The following is a 7252-nucleotide window of genomic DNA, read 5'->3' on the forward strand; positions in this document are numbered from 1 at the left end:
TTGTCAGCACATAGGTGTTGATTTCAATGTTGTTCATTTTTATAAATTTCCAGTTTACAAAATTTTGTATTTATCGAAAAACTATGGATTTTCTAATCACAGGCATAGATGACCATAGCCGTGTTTGGCTTTTTTTGGGGGGAATTTTGGATCCTCAATGCTCTTCAATTTTGTTCTTGTTTGACTTTATAACTATTTTGATCTAAGTATCACTGGTTAGTTTAATGTAGACGAAACGCGCGTCTGGCGTATTAATTTATAATCCTGGTACCATTGATAACTATTTGCATTGGTATGATGCTTTTTTCTTGTTTGCATTGGTATGGTCATTATTCTTTCTTTTTCGAAACCTATCTTTTTTAGCTTGATGTTACTAATTATCTTACCCACAGCTTCTTCAATTGCACCAGTCCTAATGGCAGAATCTGAGTGGTTTTCGTATTTGACATGCATTTCAAGATCGACATTTCTAAGCTCTGAAATAAATTGTTTGTAAATGTTTAGTTGTTACTTTGCTGATTTATTGTTTTTTTTATAACCTACAAATAAGAAGATAACTGATGAAAATAAAAGTATGTATACAATAAAATTAACGGTACCAATTTTCTTGCACCAGATGCGCATTTCGACAATACATGTCTCTTCAGTGATGCTCGTGGCCAAAATATTTGAATTCCAAATCTTAAAAAAGATGAAGAGCTATAATCTAAAAGTTCCAAAAAGTATAGCCAAATTCGTGAAAGGAATCAGAGCTTTGCATGAGGGAGATACAAACTAGGCTGTGGCCTAAAAACTAAATGTAATTTCGATCGTTTTGTCTCGCGATATCATGTTTTTTTTTTATCGGTATTGACTGATTTGGCAGGTCTGACTCATAAACAACGTATCTCACGCTTATCAGAAATTTATTTTGTCTGAATCAATAAATTAAAATCCTGTTGTTTGAGATAAGTTCTGTTTGGGTGCAGAATATGGCTTAGCATTCATGTTTATATCCAGGTACTAATCCTTACATAACCATGTTCGCAAGTCAAACTTTTGCGAATTTATCAACTTTGACACAAACCTTTTTTTATCATGGATATCAAAATTATCTGGATGTTATAGAACTTGAACTGTATTGATATCCGGTACCCCGTTCTGAGACAAATCAAACGGAGATATGTTCGTATGAAAATTTGAAATATGCGTAAAAGGTTTTTTTTTTAAAGATCTACAACTTAGTTATTCTTCTTTTTACCGATCTTAATTCAAGCACCACTAACGAGTCTTATGAAGACGAAACATGCGCCTGGCGTACAACAAAAGCCTGGTATCATTCAAGAGTTGTTTGTCCAAAGTTTATTTAAGAATTTAACTCTATGAATTCTTACTTACGATGCTTTTTTTCCTACGAATGTACATAATGTAGATCAATGAAATCATCAGCAATACACAAAAACCGGTTAAAGCACCAACAAGTATTCCCGTATTCTGCCTGGTCAATGGAACTGAACCCATAGATGTTATCTCCCAAGTACCTGATACTCCGAATGAATCTGTAGTACGAGTGTTGTTATTGGGAATAAAAGTGTTTCCATCAGATATTATGTTCTCTGTATGTGCTGATGATAAAGAATTTTTAGCAAGGATTCTGTCTGTTTTGGTATATGGATTTTCTTGTGATGTTATTTCCACTGCAGCGTGGGTGCTTTCGGTAGATGTGTCTGGCTTTCCATCACTTGTTAATGCCGTTGAAGGTACTTCTTTTTAACATTAAAAGTAATAAAACATCATTATGGTAGTGGTGAACGAATAACAGTAGCCGTCGAACTAGCAACTTCTAAATAGTTGTCTACTCTTTGGTCATGTTGTTGTCTCTTTAACATATTCCCTAATTCCATTCTCAATTTTATCTATATACTAAAGTTAATGTTTCATCAGCCTCTAAAACTGATGTGAAAATGGTATTTATACTGGAGCAGCCAACAAGGCTGTATCGCTTTCTTGGTATTTGCCATGATAGATGATTTTTTTTAAAGTTCTTATTCGGGGGTTTAAATTTTTGGTTCCATTGACCATATCATTTGACAATGAGTGTCGGTTGCGAACAAAACTTTACGATGTTATAGACAATTTTAACTTCTAAAATATAAGCTTTTCATTTTTATGAAGCAAGATTATAGACATGTACACTGTGAAGACCAAGCGGACACCATCAAGAGTAGATTTACCGTTATGAAATATCTCTTTCACAGAAGACGGCGGTAATGATCCAATTGATGTCACCACAATTACATCATCTTATCGACGAATATGACCTACCAAATAAGACTTATCACTAGACTTAAACTCAAATTAGCAGCACGAAAGATGCCATATTCGTACCTTCACTTTCAGAGCACCTGAGATCACAACCAGCTTTTTGCGGGGTTTGTGTTCCTTAGGCTTGAGATTGTTATGTTGTTTTTTGTGAACTGTTGTTTGTCTCTTTGTCGTTTTCGTTTTATGCCAAGACATAATCCTTTTGTTTTGCAACGTATGGGTTTAATATACTTTAGGTATATTTCACTTCTCTTCTTATGTCATACCTGGTCATAAATAAAAATCGAAAAAGAGAGAACTGGGTTGAAGTTATGACACAAAGAACACATTCGTTATCGTTTGTGAATAGGATCTTCCATAATGGTCAACCAACTCGTGATGGCGTCCGTAAAACTTACGAAGAAATGATTTCAACTTCACCAATGGAATTCTTGATTAATAGCTCTCTATTTTGAGCAGCAACCTTCTATCAAGGAAATCATAATAGCCCAGTAATATCTTATCAACTGGTAAATAAATAAATATTTACTTCGTATTAAGACGCTGACGGAATGTTGCTACATAGAAATGTTCATAATAGGGAAGCTTAAATCATCTGCTTTGTATTAAAGTTTTGTTTTCCACCGACCCTCATTGTCAATTTCTAGATGCAAATCAAGATATGAGACATACTTAACTGTACCTGTTGTATCCTTTACCTCAAGTTCGATGATATTGACTGATTCAACATAGTCACCAAATATTAAACTATTTAGTGAGAGAACATCATCTATTTAGCGGAAAGTAACGATGTTAAATAAATTGTTCGACACTATCAATGTATATTTCTAACTGCTAAAAAGTTTTTTCTTTGTTATGAACAATGTTATAATAGCTGTTCCTTTGTGAACACATTTCTATGTACACATAATTCTGGCAGTGCAGTAGGAACAAATATTTTCAGATCTTTTTTTCTATAGAAGCAACATTCCAAATAATTTCTTCCAATTTGAACTAATATTTTTAAGCAATTTCTATTCCAAGATCACTCGACGGACCATATAATTTCACATTAAGGTGATTGCTCACAGTATCTCTTTATGAGCAGTTAAGCCAAAACTTTAAATATATATATATATTTTATTTAAAATGACTGAAACACAAACAATAATAAGTTTCCAAATTATGTTCATATGAATAAAAATAATAAATTATGCATTCATCATTAATACATATAGAAATTTTAGATTCTAAAAGAAATATATACTGTTTATAGATGTCGATGTTACTTACTGCTTTCTATTATAAGGGGACCTGTTACAGATCTACCACAGAAGTTGCAATTGGTTGGTTCAACCTGAACAAAAGAAAGCCCAAAAATCTGTTTAATCTTAAACTATTATAAGAAAAGACGTCCAATTATATTCATATGCTATACCCACTTTTTTTTTAAACTAGGTCAACATCAATATGATATCAATATATAATTTTCTTATAAAAGTATTCATATATTACTGTCATGCATTTTTTAAAGAGAAAATACATATAATTATCATTTTGGTGAGCATCGTTATCTTTAAATAGATAAATTGTCTATACGTTTTATCATTACTCTTCTGAATTTATACAAGGTCTTCAGGACATTGATTTACACTTTTCTTCTATTTAATAACGAAAAGAAAGGTTTGCCATCCACGGATACTATTAAGAATTGTTCGATCGGATGAAGATTTTTTTTCACATTTACACACAATGATTTTCAAATGAATTTCTACTTTCCATACTTACTGAAATTCTATATCGACCTGGCTTTAAATTGTCAAAGACGTATTCATTCTGGAACACAAAATCATAAGTTTGTTGTCAAAATCGGAGATGGTATAAATATTTCCAAAATGTAAAAATGCTTTATGTTCATCAAAATGACATATTTCTTTGTTATAGTAAAAACAACGAATCGTTGCTTTAAATATTGAATATAAGTACATTTTGAAAACTGAACGAGTAAATGTGCGTAACACTTAAAAAACAAGATTTCTCACGTTGAAAATTTCGACTGAATGACGGCATTTTCGGTTTTTAATGCTCTTTATATTATAGAATCATATTCAAAACAGTGTGGTCCTGGCCATTGATTGACGACCTAAATTATCCCATTGACTGGGACAGATTAGGTGAACGTTTGTCGGTAACAATCACTACTCACTATGTACTTGTTAAAGACACTGAATCTGTGGGGTCACCAAAGGTTCTCAACACCTAAAAAAAGCAATTCGAAAAGCGAATCCGGAATAATACGATGTGTTGATTTATATCAATAATATAAATCAAAACTTAAAGGTGATTCCTGAATAATTTTTCGAATTATTTTATTATTAAAGGCGTTAAGAACCTTTGGTGACCCCAAAGTTTAAATTCTATAATAAGTAAGAAGTGAGCAATGGTCGTTACAAACAAACGTTCACCTAATATGTCCCAGTCAATGGGATAATTTAGGTCGTCAATCAATGGCCAGGACCACTCTGTTTTGAATACGATTCTATTTGATTTGGTCTTTCAACTGGTCATGTTTGCGCACCACTTATACATCATATGAAGACGAAACTCACACCTGGTGTACAAAATAAGAAGTCTTTTTCCTATGAAGAGTTTTAACATAAGTTTATGTATAAAAACACAAAGGTTTAAAAAATGATCACACTTAACGTTATCAAATTTTATCCAGTTAATTATGTTAAGATCAGATGAATCCTGCATGAGGAACATTTTCACCATAAAGATAACTCATTGTTTAAAGGGTTTAAAAAATACATCTAACCACAAAAACTGCACTTTGACAAATTACCCATGAGTTTTGAGTCACAGTCAGAGGATACCTGTTAGATGAACAATCATTTCAAAAACCAAATATAGTTCACATATTGTTTTAATCATCTGAGAAACAGATCTAACTACGAAAGCTGAACTACAAATAAAGCCTATAATACAAATTTTCACTGAAGTTTTGTTTCTTGAACATCCTTTCTGGTTAATTTGATAAGTAAAAGCAACTATTGAGCACCAATAGAAAAGGCTCAACAGAGATTTACTTATCGAAGAAGTATACTAGTAGAATGCATTTATTTATTACTGTTAGTTTGTTGAATCGTACTGACTGATAACATGATAAAATCCAGGACTACGCAACCAGTTTTTAGGTATGATCTTGTATGGAAACCAATTATCTTCATATAAAAATATGAAACCTGCCTTCGTGTAATAGATATTTGTGCCGAGTTGAATCCAAATGGTTTCATAATGCAGTTTTCTGCTCTTTGATGGGATGGTTGTTTCTTTGACACATTCCCCGTGGCCATTCTCTATTTTAATCTATTTTGATTATTTCAAGGGCTGGATGAGAAATTTTCAAAACAGCAGAAAAAAAAATAGAGGTACACAGAAAGAAACTTATTTGCATATGAATGAAGAAATATGAGTGGTCTACCACAATAAGACAGCGTAAACCAAAAAGATGTGTAAAGGTCAACATTTGGTCTTCAACTACTATGAGATAGGCTGTAAGTTTATCATCCTGTCCATTGAAATGAAGTCTGTCCTCTGCTTGTTGGACATGTCAATAGTTTGTGACTTATGCAAGGATCCAATTATAAACACTAACAGTCATGACCTATATTAAATCCCCTACACACAACATTATGCTTATCACAGTTTCAATATACGAATTTTGGTAGACAGGCGCAACTCATAAGGAGAGGCGAACGATACTCGAAGACATTCAGATCTCATGAGTCAAGATAAAATTACATCGTATGGACAAAAAAACAAACAAAAGGACAAGCAAGATCACAAAACACAATAAAATATACTTAAGACTACGAAACAGGAACCTACCAACACTTGGAGATTATTTAAGGTGTCACAGAAAGGTCAGCAAATCTTTAGTTCTGTGTTAATAGATGTTGATGGAAATGTGAAATATACCTGTGATATGGTGACGGATTTTAGAAGTCTCAAATTACTACCAGTCTGGCCAATGTCTTCTAATCGTATAATGAATTCATCGACACCTGTCTCTTTTGGTCGATAATAAAATATTATATATATGAACTTATGTTGACTAGAGACATAATACTTTATTGTTGTATTCCATTCAACAGATGACATCATATCAATCAAATCTGAAGAAAAATAAATAGTATCTTTATAAAAAAGAAAGAACAAAAAAAGCTAAAAACAAACTATATGCACTATCTTAGAGTGGTATTATCAGACTTATTAGGCACAATAAGAAATACTAGCTGTTTCTACTTGTAATGATTCTAAACTCTTTTTGCAAATAAATCTAAACGTCATAAGTAGCGTGACGCTACAATACGTACATAGCTGTACCACGACCGTCTAATAACACAATCCTGAACATGCACCTTATCACTTTTTGTTTGTCTTAACAGGACACCGCAAAAGTTCTCGTAAAATCTTAACGTCACATTAGAATATGTCTGACGCCACAAATGAAGAGTTAGTTTTGTATGGCGATAAAAATCCAAGTGTAGCAGATTTCCAAATAGAGATAAAGTCTATCACTTAACTACTTTCATCTGAAGAACAGGAAGAAAAAAAACCATTTTTGTTTTGTTATTCCGATTTAAAAAAAACTGCGTTGAAATATATACCATCAGTTTTTAAGAATTTGTTCTTTACGAATATCAACCTACATTTAAAAGGGACGATTCCGCTTGGCGTTTATGACTACAAAGTTTGCAAAATGTGACGTTGTGTTTCTTTTATCATAATATTATTGCTTTGATGCATATTGTTCAATTTGTATGAATTTTTTTTGGTCGCAGTTTTAAATCGAGCAGCTGTTACTGAACGACGATGTTTTTTTCTCTCTCCATAATATCAATTGATAACTTTATGTTTTATCTTTTCATATTTTTTTTATGTTATTATAATTATGACGTAGCAG

General features: G+C 32.3%; 1 long non-coding RNA gene across 1 annotated transcript; it reads right to left on the minus strand.

The window, feature by feature from the left end:
• Positions 1–228: 228 nt before the first annotated feature.
• Positions 229–6357, minus strand: LOC134706792 (uncharacterized). Its single transcript, XR_010105664.1, has 4 exons — positions 6265–6357; positions 4072–4119; positions 3577–3640; positions 229–476 (listed from the first exon to the last, which is right to left on the minus strand). It is a non-coding gene; the product is annotated as an uncharacterized LOC134706792 (long non-coding RNA).
• Between the last annotated feature and the right edge of the window lie 895 nt (positions 6358–7252).

Source organism: Mytilus trossulus, chromosome 1 (assembly GCF_036588685.1).
Source record: "Mytilus trossulus isolate FHL-02 chromosome 1, PNRI_Mtr1.1.1.hap1, whole genome shotgun sequence".
Classification (NCBI taxonomy): domain Eukaryota; kingdom Metazoa; phylum Mollusca; class Bivalvia; order Mytilida; family Mytilidae; genus Mytilus; species Mytilus trossulus.